Source organism: Hevea brasiliensis, chromosome 7 (genome assembly GCF_030052815.1).
Source record: "Hevea brasiliensis isolate MT/VB/25A 57/8 chromosome 7, ASM3005281v1, whole genome shotgun sequence".
Classification (NCBI taxonomy): Eukaryota; Viridiplantae; Streptophyta; class Magnoliopsida; order Malpighiales; family Euphorbiaceae; genus Hevea; species Hevea brasiliensis.
Genome location: NC_079499.1, coordinates 98641813 through 98657278, shown reverse-complemented (window position 1 = coordinate 98657278; position 15466 = coordinate 98641813). Strand labels below are relative to the sequence as shown.

Here is a 15466-nt window from a genome sequence, read left to right as displayed (position 1 = left end):
TGATGGCTCACAAGTAGAGTCTCAATCATGGCTTCCAATCTAGCTGTCTTGTCTGGTTGTGCTTGTTGTGGTAGAGGTGGAGCAGGTGCATTTTGAGGTTTAGAAATTCCAGGAGGAGGACCTCTATTCTGCCGAAAATTCTGATTTTGTTGATACCCAGAGGGTTGCTAAAAATTCTGATTTTGCCCCTGTCTACCTCCCCAAGAGAAATTGGGGTGGTTTCTCCATGCTGGATCATAAGTTGCAGAAAATGAGTTACCACCTGGTCTTTGATTGTAGTTCCCCACATAATCCACTTGCTCACTTGAAAAATCTTGATTAAGTGCAGAAAAATCTGCTGCACAATTGACATTTGCAGCTCCAACTTCTGCTGAATTACTAGACCCTCCAGCTGAAGAATCTACTTTCATGCTTTGTTTGTCCATCTTCCTTGTCAAAGCATCAAACTTAGCATTAATCATATTCATGACATCAAGCTCAAACATACCAGCTGGTTTCTTGTTCTCATTCCTCTCACAGCTCCATTGGTAGTTGTTATAAGCAATTTTATTAAGAGCAGAAAAAGCTTCATCTTCAGATTTCTCCATAAGATCACCTCCAGAAGATGCATCAATTGTACTTTTAATAGCTGGTGAAACTCCATTGTAAAAATGTTGAACAAGCATCCACTTAGGAATCCCATGATGTGGACATCTCCTTTGCAAATCCTTGTACCTCTCCCATGCTTCATACGAGCTCTCATCATCTCTAGGTTTGAAAGAAGTCAGCTCATTTCTTAGCTTAGCTGTCTTGCTTGGTGGAAAATATTGAGCTAAAAATGCTTGAGAAAGTTCATCCCATGTTGTGATAGAACCCGGTGGCAAAGAATGTAACCACTCTCTAGCTCGGTCCTTCAGAGAAAAAGGAAATAATCTGAGTCGAATTGCATCATCAGAAACTCCATTTATCTTCAACATATCACTGATCTCAAGAAAGTGTGCTAGATGCACATGTGGACTTTCATTTAGATTTCCTCCAAATTGTGATTGTTGTACCATCTGACAGAGTGCAGGCTTCAGTTCAAAATTATTAGCTTCTACTCTTGGTCTTGTGATACTTGGCATGAAATCTCCAATGTTAGGATAAGCATGATCCTTCACAGAGCGGTTGTTATTGTTGTTGGCCATTTCTTCTTATAATTGCTCTTGCTCTTGTGCTCTTTCTTGTTGTTGTTGAGCTTTAATTTCAGCTTTTCTCCTCTTAGATTTTGCTCTTAAAGCTTTTGCTGTCGTTTCTATTTCTGGGTCAAAGAATAAATTGATTTCTTCACTTTTTGTCCTTCTCATAAAATGAAGCACCTGAAAAAAAAAAACAAAATAAACAAATTCTCAAAGTAAAATGGTAAAAAGAAAATAAAATAAAATACCCAAATTAACCAACACAAACAATTGTTCAATATCAAACAAAAATCAAATCCCCGGCAACGGCGCCAAAAACTTGATGTGGATTATCCGCAAGTATACGAGTTGCCTCAATTAATAAAGTGATGAATTAAGTATCGTTCCAAGGAGGATTTGCTGTTTGAGTACCAAACTATGAATGAAGCGATTATTTGGACTAATGATTAATGGATAAATAGTAAATGTAAATAAGCAAGGTAAATTGATTAATCTAATTGAAATGGGTAAAGAGCAAACAAATAAATTCTAATTCTAGTTCGCAATTAAACTAAATTAACAGTGGGTAATTTAAATGAAAGTCTAATTATGTTAAAAGTGATTCCAGAGTTGGGGGTTTATGCATAAATTAATTGGGATTTGTCTTGGGCATTCCAATTTTTAGGGAAAAATAGAGTTTGAAGGAAATTGATTCTAAATTCCTTTGATATCTTTTTCAAGCAAACAGAAGTGTGTTCTAAAATAACCAAACCTACTTTCGTATGTTATTTGATTACTTTAAAACCCATTAAGTTTTGTAACCAATAATTAATTCCTCTTAAAATCCTAGTTTATTTCTAAATCTAGGTGATTTTAAGTTCCAATCCTTGATTATCTATCAATGACTTTCACCTTTCGGTCCTTTAATCAAAGATTAACACAATACCCAATGGGTACCAACATTAGGCAAGTAAATCAAGCACACAAGGAAAGAATCAAAACTCATATTTAAGTAAAATAAGGAAGTACCCAGTCCAAATCCACAAATTAATCTAAAACATATTTCCCAACTCTGAAATCTAAAGAGATTACTCACTCATGATGGTATTTACAAGAAAGGTTGATGGAAAAGTAAAGAAAAACATGATAAAAGGACTAAAATAGAAAAACCCAGGTAGAAGAACCAAAATCTCTGGTTTCTTGAGCTCCAAAATTGATGCAGTAGCTCCTCCTCCAAGAGAAAAATGGCGTCTCCTCTCTCTCTCTCTATTAAATTTTTCTTTCCTTTTTTTTTTTTACCTTCCTTTCCTCTTGTGGCAAAAATAAGGAAATGATGAATTTATATCGTCCCAAAAAGTTGCCCTAAAAGTAAATAGGAGCCAAGGAGTGGATAGGAAATGAGGTGTAAAATTATCCAAGTCAGTAGCACTATTCACGTTCTGGGCAGTCTGCTTAGGGTTCGGCTCAACCCTAAGCAGCTTCTTAGCAAATTTCACAGTCGCCTTTATGCTTAAGGTTAAGCAGACCTTCAGCAAATCTCGGCAGACTTAGAGTAAAATAGACTTTTCTGCTCATGCTTGACTTGTGCTGCACCTTAAGCACTGCCGCTTTACCCTGAGCAGGATCTTAAGCAAAGTCTCAAGCAAATTTCGGCTGGTTTGCTCTTTCAAGGCTTGATTTCTTCAACTTTCCTCCATGCTTAAAGAATTCCAAATTTCTTCAAATCACTTCCTAATACACTCATTGATCCTCAATTTGCCACAAAATCCTATCAAAAATAACAAAATTATAAAAATCAAATATAAAGTATCTAAAGTTAACAAATAAGCTAAAAACATAAAATATACTAAAATATTAGGGCAAAATGGATGCAAAACTACCCTAAAATGCCTATATGAAATGAGTATAACAGAATCACTATGTAATTTTATTTTATTTTCTTAATCTCATATAATCTATTCATATAAATTGAGTAGTTATAATGAAATTAATTATAATGTTTTGAGTCTATTTTTTTTCCTTGTAGTTCAATATATATATATATATATATCAATTTCTTTTAATATTAAGTATTTCATAAAAATAACAAGAAATATAAATTATAAGATATTGAAAGTTAAATTATATTTTTAATTATAAATAAAAGGGGTCATAACAGATTTTAATAGATCAAAATAAAATCTCGATTAAATAAACTGGTTGTTATGTGTTTTATTGAATTAAGTGGGTCAATCCGATTAAACCTTTATTTTTAGCATGTCATAAATAAATTGACTCGTTTATGATACAAACCTATTTATGTTTGTTAGAAGAAAGAATACAAGTAATGAAGAAAAGGATTGTGTATTTGTTTGTGTCTTATTTACAGAGATATTACATCTATTTATACATGAGAATATGAGCTAATTTAGACAAGAATAATAATTGCTGTAATTATGCTACACAAATCTCCTATAATCATGTTAATTGCTGTAATTATGCTAGCACCTCCCCTCAAAATCAAGGTGGTAACACAGGTGCCAATTTGGGTTTGCTTAAGAGATCCTGAAAGCGAGCTGGAGGATGCATTTTGGTGAATATATCAGCGATTTGGCTGATAAAGGAGACATGAATCAAACATTTGGTGCCATGAGCAACATGATGACGTAGAAAATGACAATCAATTTCGATGTGTTTGGTACGCTCATGAAATACATCATTATGAGAAATCTGTATGGCACTTCTATTATCGCAATGAAGCATTGTGACAGAAGAATGAGTGACACCCAAATTAGTTAATAACCACCATAACCAAAGTAATTTAGATGTAGCATCAGCAAGAGCATGATATTCAGATTCTATGCTAGAACGTGCAATAACAGTTTGCTTTTTGCTATGCCAAGAGATAAGAGAATTACCCAAGAAGAAACAATAACCAGTTGTAGAGCGACGATCTATTAGATCACCAGCCCAATCAGTATCAGAGTAGCCAGATAATACTAGGGAGGAGGTAGTGGAAAAGTGCAAACCATGAAAAAGAGTGCCTTTGATATAACGAAGGATTTGAAGTACTGCAGAGAAATGAGTTGAGCGAGGAGCAGACATAAACTAGCTGACCAGATAAATAGCATATGAAATATCAGGTCGAGTAACTGTGAGATAAACAAGACTCCCGACAAGCTGTCGATATAAAGTAGGATCATCAAGAGGAGTGCCATCAAGAGGTGTAAGTTTGCAATTGAGCTCCAATGGGGTTGATACTGTTTTGCTATCAGTGATGCCTGCTCGAGAAAGTATGTCGGATGCATACTTGACTTGAGATAGATAATAGCCATCAGAATTTTGAGAAACTTCAAGACCCAAAAAATAGCAGAGAGAACCCAGGTCCTTCATTTCAAAGTGTTGATTGAGATAATGTTGTAACTCTGAAATACCAGATGAATCATCTCCTGTTATTATCATATCATTAACATAAAGCAACAGAAGAACAATACCATTATCAGTTTAGCGAATGAATAATGCAGAATTATGTGGACTAGAGAGAAAAACTAAATTGAGCAAGAGTGGAACTAAATTTGGCAAACCAGGCCCTGGGAGCTTGTTTTAATCCATATAAGGCTCACCGAAGTTTGCAAACCTTATGAGGAGAATGATAACCAGGAGGAGGATACATATAAACCTCTTCTGTTAAATCACTATGAATAAAAGCATTTTTGATATCCATCTAGAAAAGTTTCCATTTACGAACTTCAGCAATAGCTAAGAGACTGCGAATAGATGTTAATCAAGCCACTAGAGCAAAAGTTTCTTCATAGTCGATACCATACTCTTAAGTGTACCCTTTTACTAAGCGAGCTTTGTAGTGTTCAATAGTTCCATCAGAACGGGTCTTGATTTTGTAAATCCATTTGCAACCAATAGGGATCTTGTTTGGTGGAAGATCAACTAAATCCCAAGTATGAGTTTTCTCTAAAGCCCAAGTTCGCTACCATAGCTTGCTGCCAAAGAGGGTCAGTACTTGCCTCACGATAAGAATGAGGCTCATGAAGGGTTGCAATAGTAGAGTAACAGTGAAAATCAGAAAGATAATGAGGAGTTTCTCTTACACGAGTAGAACGACGAAGAGTAGTGCTAGGAGGAGATGCAGGCGCAGGTACTGGATCAACAACTGGGGCAGATTCAACAGGGGCAGGTGTAGTTAGGCTAATATTGAGCACATCACAATCACCTGGATCAGGACTTGGAAATAGCTCTTTGGAGGAGTCAGTGAAAACTAGAGAGTCAGTATTGACAGAGTGATGAAATTTGAAAAGAAAAGAGAACATATTATTGTCCCAAAAGGTAACATGACGAGAGATGTGTAACTTGTTAGAAACAGGATTCCAACAACGATACCCTTGTGTTCAATGCCATAACCAAGAAAACAACATAGACGAGCACGGGGTTCTAATTTGGCATGTTCATGAGGTTGTAAAAGAACAAAAGAAACACATCCAAAAGGTTTAAGGATGGAATAATCAGGAGGTTGTCCTAACAACTTTTCAAAAGGAGATAAATTATGAAGAACCAAGGTAGGAAGACAGTTAATAATATAAACAGCATGAAGAGCTGCTTCTCCCTAAAATTTTTCTAGATATGAGGCAGAAAGAAGAAGAGTACGTACATAATTAAGAATATGGCAATGCTTGCGTTCGGCTCGCCCATTCTATTGACAGATGTGAGGACAAGAACGTTGAACAACTATGCCTTATTGACTAAGAAACTGAAGTAAAGAAGAATCCCGATATTCCATGGCATTGTCTGTTCGGAGAATTTTAATGTCACAAGAGAACTGAGTTTTAATGATTTTTGCAAATGTGATGCAAATTTGTGATAACTCAGATCGATGTTTCAAAAAATACATTCAAGTAAACCGAGAATTATCATCAATAAATATCACAAAAAAACGAAAACCATTTATTGAAGAAATAGGAGAAGGACCCCAAATGTCAGAATGAATTAAACCAAAAGGAGTGTCTGAAGTAGTATTATTATGAGAAAAAGATAATGCAGGTTGTTTTGCAAGCTAACAATTTAAACAATTAAATGACTCAAACTTAGTAGATCCTAATAATCCATGAGAAATTAAAGGTTGAATTTTACTGGCAGAAGCATGACCAAGACGACGATGCCATTGGTGAATGGAGGAATTAGGGATTGTAGCTGCAGACACAAATATCTGAGGAAGATGTAAAGATGCAAGCTCAAATAATCGACCCACTCTGTGACCCTCCCCAAGAATCTGTCTCGTTTGTGGATCCTGTACCTGGACACCATGGGGAGAAAAAATAACATTTAGTCCTTTTTCACACAACTGACCAATAGAAATAAGATTGAGTGTCAAATTAGGGATATAATAGGTGTCAGGGAGATGAAGATTTGAGGTAAACACATGACTAGTATGTGTGATGTTCATTTTAGTACCATTTGCAGTATGGATTGGTGGTAAGGAAGATACAGGTTTTGCAAAAGACAAGAATTTAAGATTAGTGGTCATATAATTACAACATGCAGAGTCAAAAAGCCAATAAGAATTACCCGGAGTGGTAGACATGACAGCAGGAGAATTAGAAGAGATAACCTATTTGAATAGTGCGTCAAGATCACTCATGGTGATGGCAGTAGAACCCTCAGTAGCAGCAACAACAGTGACAGAGGAAGATCTAGGCTTTGAGACATTCTTGAATTTAGAATGCCCTCCTTTTGGTCTTGGAGGTCGTTGATACATACATTTTGCATAGTCATTTAGGTTTAATTTCATGGCCATTTTATTTGATTATTAGTCACTTTTAGCTAATTTCGTTAGTTATTTAGATAGTTTTTTATTATTGCCAATTTTTGGATTAATTTGTAATTTTACTTTGTTTTGTAGGAAAATTGGTATTTTTGAGGGTCTAAAAAGAAATTTTACCATTGAGGAGTGATTTCTATAGCCAAAGATATCAAAAAACAAAGTTCAAAGTTAAAGTATGCATTGGCCAAATTACGCATAACTTGACGCATAAGTTGTGCAGTTCTGCACAAGGAGAAGAAACAATGTCCCAAACCTGCCGAAATCTACATAAGTTGCCGCATAACTTATGCAGATTCGTGCCTTGCTTATGCGACCTCACGGAAAACTGTATAACTTATGCAGTCTTGCACCCTGCTCATGCAGCTTCGCACAGAGAGCCAGGAACTAGCTGAAAACTGCATAAGGGACTACATAACTTATACAGTTCCATAAAGTCCTCATAATGAGCTGGCAGAAGATTCTCTCATAAAAACACACCATTTTAGGGCTCCTTGTCAGAGAAAAAGATATAAATAGGCCCTTATCCCATTTTAGAAAGAGAGGAAGAAAAAGGAAAAGAAGAGGAGTAGCAGCTGAAGAGTCAAAAAGGGGGCAAAAACGTCACTCCCACCATTTCCAGCCAGATTTGGAATTTTCTTTCCTTTATTGCATATTTCCTACCTTTCTTGTATTGGGTTTCTTTGTTCTTAGCTTAGATTAAGGTTTTATTTCCATATTAACTCAGAATATCTTGTAAATATTATGGATAGTGAGTAGTTTTCATTAGATTCTGGAGTTGGGATGTAATATTTGAGATATTTTGTGGATTTTGATTGGGTAATCCATATTTTGTGGTCTTAATGAGTTTTCTTCATTTCTTGTGTGCTCAATGACATGCTTAGTGTAGAATCCCATTAAGTGATGTTCTTAATCCATGGTTAAGGCACCGAAAAGAGAAAGCCTTGTGATAGATAATCAAGAAATTGGACTTAATTAACTTAGATCTAGAAATAGACTAAGGATTAAGAGGATTTACAGATTAATTAAGGAACTTAATGGGTCTTGATTAACTTTAACTCCACGAAAGTAGGATTAGATTGATTAAGGCACTCTTTGTCCCACTCGAAAGGGTATTCAAAGGATTTAAGAATTAATCTCCTTAAAACCCGTAAGTTCCACAAGATTGGATAACCAATTTAAAAATCCTAAAATTGCTTGAACATGAACTCCCGAACTCCAGAATCGCCTTTTTATCATTGTTAATTTCTAATCGAATTTAATTACCTGCCATTTTAAATCTTGCCATATTTCAATTTGCTTATTTTAATTTGATGCAAATTTAGTTAAATCATTACATTATTGAATAGATTATTAATTTTATACACATAGAATTCACACTTCAATATCTATCAATTTATTACTTTAATTTCAAAAATAGTTCAAATTAGTCAGAATTTTTATATAAAAAATTCAATCATTAACACAACTCCTCGTGGGAACGATATCTTTTCTATATTACTTGTACGACCCGTGGACTTGCGGTTAGACCACATCAAGTTTTTGGCACCGTTGCCGGGGAGTTGTTTGTTTAAGATTGAATTCTTGATTATTTTAGTTGTTTATAGTTTTATCTTTGTTATCTTTTCATTTTGTGTTTGTTTGTTCTTTTTAGGTACTCTTAATCTTTTATGAGAAGAGCTAGAAATACAAGTGACACATCCTTATTGTTTAATCTTGAAATTGAGAAATTTTGTAGAGCCAACAAGAAAGAAACCAGAAAAAGGAAAGAAGCCTTTAGAGAAACTGAAATTGAAGCAGACATGGCTGATGAAAGAATTAGAATTGGTAGTGGTAATACTGGAAATGATCAAAACAATAATAATGTAGCCCAAGGTAAAGAGGTTGTAAATGTAACAACCCGGCCCATTAGTGATATTGTCCGCTCTGGGCCGAAGCCCTCACGGTTTTAAAACGCGTCACTAGGGGTTACGAACCGCCAACTTATAAACCCAGCATCTCTCCCGTGTTTTGCTGATGTGGGATTTGCCTAGGGTGTTACAATCCACCCCCCTTATGGGACTCAGCGTCCTCGTTGAGGTTTGCCCCACCATCGTTCAAGGTTGCACGTGGAGTGGCTCTAATACCACAAATGTAACAGCCCAGCCCATTAGTGATATTGTCCGCTCTGGGCCAAAGCCCTCACGGTTTTAAAACACGTTACTAGGGGTTACGAACCGCCAACTTATAAACCCAGCATCTCTCCCGTGTTTTGCCGATGTGGGATTTGCCTAGGGTGTTACAGTAAATGCTAATGTGCCTAGGGGAAGTATGATGGATCATGCTTTTCCTCGTTTTGATGACTTGAGAGAAAGTATAGCAAGACCAAGAATTGATGCAAATAGCTACAAGATGGATTTTAGGGTTCTTCAAATGATTCAAAATTCCCAATTTGGGGGACATCCTTCTGAAAATCCACACACACATCTAAAGAAGTTTGCTATGATTTGTGATATGCAAAAATAACCTGGAGTATTTGATGATGCAGCAAGTTTGAAGCTATTCACATTCTCTTTGAAGGATAGAGCATTGGATTGGCTCTTTACCTCACAACTCCATTACAAATTGGGAGCAACTCACTGATGCATTTCTTGCATAATATTTTCCACTTGGAAGCACTCAAGAATTGAGGAATCAAATGATAGCTTTTAGACCAAGAGAAGATGAAACTCTCTATGAATCTTGGATGAGATGGAAGGAATTAGAGGGACAATGCTCACATCATGCCATTCCAAAATGGATGATAAACCAAAATTTTTACACCAATGTTACTCCTGCAATTAGAGGGATAATTGATGCTCAAACAGGAGGAGAATTTATTATGAAGCATGAAGATGAAGCTTATGAGCTATTGGAGAAAATTGCAAAGAATACTCATCTTTGGAGTAGTCTAAGAGGACCAGCTCCAACTCAAAAGAGGCAAGCTACTGGAATGTATGACCTTGATCCATTCAATATGATTAATGCAAAGTTTGATGCACTTACAAATATTTTGGCTAAGAAGATGGAAGATTTAAGTATTTTGGTTAGTTCATCATCATCATCTGGAAGTTCACAACAAGTTGCTTATGCAGAAGGAACTACCAGCTGTGGAGTAGACTATGGAGAGCAAGCTGCATATGTTGGTAATTATGGAAACAAACAAATGGGGAATCCTTACTCTCAAACTTATAATCCAACTTGGAGGAATCATCCCAACTTTTCATGGGGAAATCAGCAAAGTCAAGTCCCAAATCAGAATCTTCAGCCACAACAGCATCAAGGAATTCCATATCAGCAAAATAGGCAACCATTGCCTAATTTTCAGCAGAGAAATATGAATCCTCCACCAAAAAAGCAAGAACAAAGTTCCACCACTGAAGCTTTATTACAACAGATTCTTGCTAACCAAACTAAGCATGATAAAGAGATGAGAGAAATGAAAGCAAGGCTAGAACAGATGCAAACACATAACAGAATGTTGGAAAATCAGATTGCACAACAAGCATCTTCCTCAGGTACCAAGTCCTTTGGAAAACTTCCAAGTCAACCGGAAAACCCAAGAGAGCAGTGTCAAGCTATTACTTTAAGAGGTGGGAAAGTTGTAAATAATGAGAAGAGTGAAAAAAAATGAGAAAAGTGAAAATAGTGAGAAGAGAGAAAATAAGAAAGAAATTGATGAGAGTGAAAAACAAGAAAGTGAGAAAGAAAGTGCAGAAAAATATAAAGAGAAAATTAAAGAGAAGGAAGAGAAGTATATACCTCCAGAGCCTTACAAACCACAACTTCCCTTTCCACAAAGATTTCAAAAAGCCAAGCTTGATAAGCAATTTGGAAAGTTCTTAGAGGTTTTGAAGAAGCTATACATAAATGTGTCTTTTATTGATGCTCTTTCACAAATGCCCTCTTATGCAAAATTCTTAAAAGAAATTCTCTCAAACAAGAGGAAACTTGAAGACCATGAAACTGTAGCTTTGACAGAAGAATGCAGTGCTATCCTCCAAAGGAAACTTCCTCCAAAGCTCAAAGATCCAGGGAGTTTTTCAATTCCATGCCACATTGGGGAATCATGTTCTACAAAAGCTTTATGTGATTTAGGGGCTAGTGTTAGCCTTATGCCCCTCTCCATTTATGAGAAGCTTAATATGGGAGATCTTAAGCCAACCCACATTTCTCTTCAGTTAGCTGATAGATCAATTAAGTATCCTGAAGGGATTTTGGAGAATGTGCCTCTGAAGGTTGGGAAGTTCTATATACCTGTTGACTTTGTCATCTTGGACATGGAAGAGGATTCTAATATCCCAATTATCTTGGGAAGACCCTTTCTAGCTACAATAGGAGCATTGATTGATGTTAAGGGAGAAAAATTGACTCTTAGAGTTGGTGAAGATCAATTGGTTTTTAATATTAATAACACTACGAAGAAGCATCATTCTGAATGTAACACCCCAAATTTTATTATTTATGAATATTTTTGATATTTTAATTTTATTTAAATTTTAGGAATTTTTTTGAGATTTTTCGGATTTTAAAAATCGGGTTCGATTTTCCGAAAATATAAACTTTGATGATTTTTAAAAATTAATTTAAAGACCACGTGGCAAAACTAAAAATATATTTGGAGTCTACGTATTTTTCTGAGTTTTACGGAATTTTTTCGGAATTTTTGGACCTCGTTTTCGGTCCCGAGGCAGAGTAAAAATTCAAAATTTTGTATTTCGAATCGAACCGGCCGAATCGAACCGGACCGGTCGAATCGAACCGGCTCCCTTTCCTTTTTCTTCTCCCGCGTCGTCCTCTCTTTTCTCTTTCTTTTCTCTCTCCTCCTCGCACGCTGCGTCGCTCCAGTTTCTCGGCCAAATCCGGCCGATCAGGCCACCAATTGGACCGGTTCTTGTGTCTAAAATCATCTACTCGGCGAGCTTTCAGAGACACCAAGCACGCCGAAATCCATCGAGCGGTTTGTCCGATTTTTGCTCGGGAAGATTTTAGCCCATTTCGACTTTTGGGCTAGATTTCTCGAAAACCGTGAATCCCACGAGGAAACCGAGGCCACCAGCACGCTCCATTCGTCGAGAGCTTCGCAACGACATAAATTTCGAATTTTTCCGACACCGTTTTTCGGTGGGTCCCACGGAACTTCGCAGTGTTTTTCCGAGCATTTAATGAGCTTAGAAAATTCTGAAAAATTTATGTACTAACCCCCGTGTTATGGGCTTCGTGTAGGTATCCTCGATTCGCGGAAATTCGGCGATTGGCCGGTGCGCAAATTTGGGCGCATGACCGTTATCGGGAAAGTCTCCGAATTGGGCCGAGGTTTTGGCTAGCCCCATTGTCGACGCCCCAGCGTTCCTCAAGTCGGAATCTGCAAAGTTAAACCCGAACATTGTTTTTTCGTTATTTTATAGTGCTTAATTGGGATTAAAAATCCATAAAATATTCGTGGTAGGTTATAAAATTACGATTCTTTTGCAATAGCTTAGTAATATTGCTAAGGACCATGAGGCAAAGTTTTATAATTTTTAGAGCTTGTTTGGGCGCTTTTGCAAAAATGATCAATAATAAGGACTAAATTGAAATTTTGCGTATTGTGATGGATGATTGATTTGATGGGCCCAGAGGGGTGTGTGATATGATTGAACTGTTGATGTATGGATTGTGAGTATAGAAGTGCGTTTTTAGCCCTTTTGCAGGTTGGGTAGGTCCTAAGTATAGGGGAGACTCTGCCGGATTTTCGGCACGACTTAGGACGTAATTAGTCTTTTTCTTTATTTGTATTGAGTCAGATTGTATTAAATAATTGTAATATAATTGTCAGGTGAGCCGGGACAGCCTTCTTCCTCCGCCCAGCCGCCACAGTAATTTGTCGTCAAGTCTGTGAGTAAAATATTAATTTTAATTGTAATTTCGATATTATTATATGTTCAGCATGCCCATGCATCACTTATATGCATATATTTATTTAGTTAAACTCTAGGCACGATTTATGTTGCATTCATAACTGTTGATGTGCCATGGATGTTGTTGTGGTAATTTGGAGCAGTGTGCATGGGTTGGGGTGCGTGTGATGTGGTGTGGACTATGGATAGGACGGGGTAGTCACGGCTTGAGTAATTCGCTGGGACCCGTTCCTTCGAGGGGTAGTCACGGCTTGAGTAATTCGCTGGGACCCTCGATTTGGTTATTCGCTGGCACCAGGTTGGATTTAAGAGAGCTGTATAGGGGATCAGCTCCCATATGTTATGATTGATACTACAGGGTGTGTGAGTGCTCCAAATTACCTATTTGATGCTATGATGTGAAAATGTTGTTTATGTTGCATTTCACTCTACAGGGTGCATTAGTTCAGATAGTTATAGAGATTATAGTTAAGATTGATATTTTACTCTCTGAGTCGAACGCTCACTCCTGTTCAAAAATTTTTACAGGCCACAGGAGGATATTTATTCTGGGTTAACCTGCTTTTATACTTCGCAGGTTGTTTATCGATATTTGTGTAATTTTATTTACTCCTAGAATTTCCGCATGTGTTAGCAGTAATTATTTGAATTTAGTCTGTAATATTATATTCATGTTGGACCTGTAAACTTAATATTTTAAGTCTGTTTTGATGGATTGGATGAGGGAGCTGAGCTCCCATTTATTATTATGTTGATGAGTATGTGGAGGGTGAGCTGAGCTCCCCAATGGATGGTTTATTGTGTTTACAGGTCGGGTGAGTCGAAAACTCCCCGTTGGAAAGTCCATTTTATGGCCGGACTCTGTCCGTTTGTTTTCTTGAAATTGGGCCCAAATGGGCCTTAGAGTTGGGTTAATGAATAGTTAAGGTTTACTACGGGCCTCGGGGGCTTTAGGCTGGCCCAGGTCCTAGTGCCGGTCCGGCCCATAGGTTGGGTCATGACACTGAAGTTGATACTTGTTTGAGAATTGATATCGTTGATGAGCTGGTTGAAGAACACTTCAGAAAGAGATATCCGGAAGATCCACTTGAAAATTTCTTAGTTCATGGAGGAAGCATAGACTATGACAACCCTCATGTGGCTGCATATGCTCAACATTTAGAGGGCAGTCCACCATTCATTTCTGCTCCAGTTTTTCAACTCACACAAAAGGAAAAAGTCGAATCTAAGCAACCATCATTCAAGGAAGAAGATGCACCTAAGGTAGAACTTAAGCAACTTCCTTCTCAGCTCAGGTATGAATTTCTTGGCACCAATAACACTTATCCAGTAATTGTAAATGCAAACTTGAGTACTTTAGAGGTTGATAAGTTGTTGAGGCAATTTAGGAAAGTTTTAGGATATACCATAGATGACATTAAGGGAATAAGCCCACATTTTTGCATGCACAGAATTATTTTGGAAGAAAATTGTCAGCCATCTATTGAACATTAGAGGAGGTTGAACCCAAATATGAAAGAAGTTGTTAAAAAGGAAATTTTGAAGTTGCTTGATGCAGGGATCATATATCTTATCTCAGACAGTACTTGGGTGAGTCCAGTACATGTTGTCCCAAAAAAGGGTGGAATAACAATGGTCAAAAATGAAAATAATAAATTAATTCCCACCAGAACAGTGACTAGTTGGCGAATGTGCATAGATTACAGAAAATTAAATATTGCCACTAGAAAAGATCATTTTCCACTTCCCTTCATTGATCAAATGTTAGAAAGACTGGCTAGGCATTCTTATTTTTGCTATTTAGATGGGTATTCAGGATTTTTTCAAATCCCTATCCATCCAAATGATCAAGAGAAAACCACTTTTACTTGTCCATATGGAACCTTTGCTTATAGGAGGATGCCATTTGGGTTGTGTAATGCACCAGCCACTTTTTAAAGGTGCATGATGGCAATCTTCTCAGATTTCATTGAAGATATAATGGAGGTTTTTATGGATGACTTTTCTGTTTATGGATCTTCATTTGACATATGCTTGGCTAACCTTTCTAAAGTCTTGTAGCGATGTGCAGATACTGACCTTGTGTTAAACTGGGAAAAGTGTCATTTAATGGTTCAGGAAGAGATAGTGCTTGGACATTTGGTGTCTGACAGAGGAATAGAGGTTGATAAAGCCAAGGTTGAAGTGATAGAGAAGATGGCTCCTCCTACCAATGTCAAAGGAATTCAAAGTTTTCTAGGGCATGCTGGGTTCTACAGACACTTTATCAAGGATTTTTTAAAATAGCCAAACCTTTGTCTAATTTGTTAAGTCATGACATACCATTTGTATTTGACCAAGAGTGTTTGGATGCCTTTTGTAGGTTGAAGCAAGCTCTTTTCACTGCACCAATCATGCAACCGCCCGATTGGAGCCTACCTTTTGAAATTATGTGTGATGCTAGCAACTATGCAATTGGAGCTATTCTTGGTCAAAGAAAGGACAAAAGGGCTTATGCTATTTATTATGCTAGTAGAACACTGGATGAGGCTCAAACAAATTATGCAACAACTGAAAAGGAATTCTTAGCAATTGTCTTTGCATTGGAAAAGTTCAGACCTTAC

The 15466-nt window shown here is 36.9% G+C and overlaps 1 long non-coding RNA gene and 1 other non-coding gene across 2 annotated transcripts; both read left to right on the top strand.

Moving 5' to 3' along the window:
• The first annotated feature begins 675 nt into the window (after nucleotides 1–675).
• Nucleotides 676–782, top strand: LOC131181871 (small nucleolar RNA R71). Its single transcript, XR_009150346.1, has one exon. It is a non-coding gene; the product is annotated as a small nucleolar RNA R71 (small nucleolar RNA).
• Nucleotides 783–12779: 11997 nt separating this feature from the next.
• LOC131181711 (uncharacterized) lies at nucleotides 12780–13612 on the top strand. Its single transcript, XR_009150192.1, has 2 exons — nucleotides 12780–12840; nucleotides 13392–13612. It is a non-coding gene; the product is annotated as an uncharacterized LOC131181711 (long non-coding RNA).
• The last annotated feature ends 1854 nt before the right edge of the window (nucleotides 13613–15466 follow it).